This window comes from Geospiza fortis, unplaced genomic scaffold (assembly GCF_000277835.1).
Source record: "Geospiza fortis unplaced genomic scaffold, GeoFor_1.0 scaffold333, whole genome shotgun sequence".
Lineage (NCBI taxonomy): Eukaryota > Metazoa > Chordata > Aves > Passeriformes > Thraupidae > Geospiza > Geospiza fortis.
The window spans coordinates 4,285,817-4,287,147 of record NW_005054347.1 but is presented as its reverse complement, the minus strand read 5'-3'; positions in this window follow the sequence as shown (position 1 = coordinate 4,287,147).

Below are 1,331 nucleotides of genomic sequence, written 5' to 3'. Positions count from 1 at the left end.
CCCTCCGGTGCTCCGTCCTCCGCAACCCGGCCCCAGCCCCGCTGGATGCCCCGCACTGCTGCGGGGTGACCCAGGACTCTTTTCTCCCTTCCCCAAACCCCTCTGCTCCAGGATCCGCCGATAACATCCCAAATTTCTCAAGGTGCCGGCTCGGTACCCGCTCTGCTCACGGTCCCCAGCATCCCCCAGCTCGGCAGGGATGCTCGGCCTTCTCCCACCCCAGAACGGGAGACGAGATAGGGAGCTCACCCCAGTTCAGCCCTTCAGCAAAAATACACAGTTCTGGGGGGGAAGGCTGGGGATTGGGGACGGTTTTCTCCGAAACATCTCTTTTCGATGTGCTTTATTTACCTCCTCTTGTCCCAAAGCAGCCCACACCCTTTCCCCCTCTCTCAACATCTCTAACAATTTATTTTGGCTCATTAAATTTAATTAAGAACGGAGTAGGTGTTCCATATTTAATAATAATAAAAAAAAAAAAAAAAACAGAAAAAAAAAAAAAAAAAAAAAAAAAACTAGGGGCATTATAACCTCCAAGAGGACTAAAATAAAGAATCGCTATTAGAAAAAAAAAAAAACAAACTAGGGGCATTATAACCTCCAAGAGGACTAAAATAAAGAATCGCTATTCAGATGCGGGCAGCCACAGTGCAATTTTTTATTACTTTTTTTTTCTTTTTTTTTTTTTTTTAGTGTCTTTTTAAGAGCATCTAAGCACACACACATAAAAAGCTAGAAGGCATGCATTCCGGAGTTATTCCTATGCATATCCCTGCAATAATTTTCCGCTTTCCTTCGATAAAATTGCCAAATAATAATGAATCATTTCATAAATAATGGGTTTAGAAGCTTATCAGGGCAGGCGGGCCACTGCTGGGGTTTTATCTCTCTCGGCCACATTGCAGTAGTGTTCCGCTCTCCATACTAAATAGGAAACTGGACGTGATGTGGAATTAGAGCCTACCCAGCTGAAGCCACCCAACACTTACTACAAATATAGCCGCGATGCGTAGGCCACAAAATGGCTCCACTCACTTTTCCCAATGAAAAGCAAATGGTGAGTAAAGAGGAATCGGCTCTGCACAAGTCTGGGCGCTGGGGGCGGCGGGATGTGGTTTTGGGGGCTTCGAAGGGCAGCGAGGGAGCTTTTGGGGGCTTCTGCCCCACATGAGAGACCAGAAAAAACACACAATCTTTTCCGCGGTTGGGTTTTAATCTTTTTTATTCTTTGATGCGGGGTGGGTGAGGAGGAGAATACACTTTCCCCTTTGAAATTGCGGGGTGCGGCACCCCCGCGGCGCCGGGACCCCGCGGCTGCGGCAGCGAGGGAC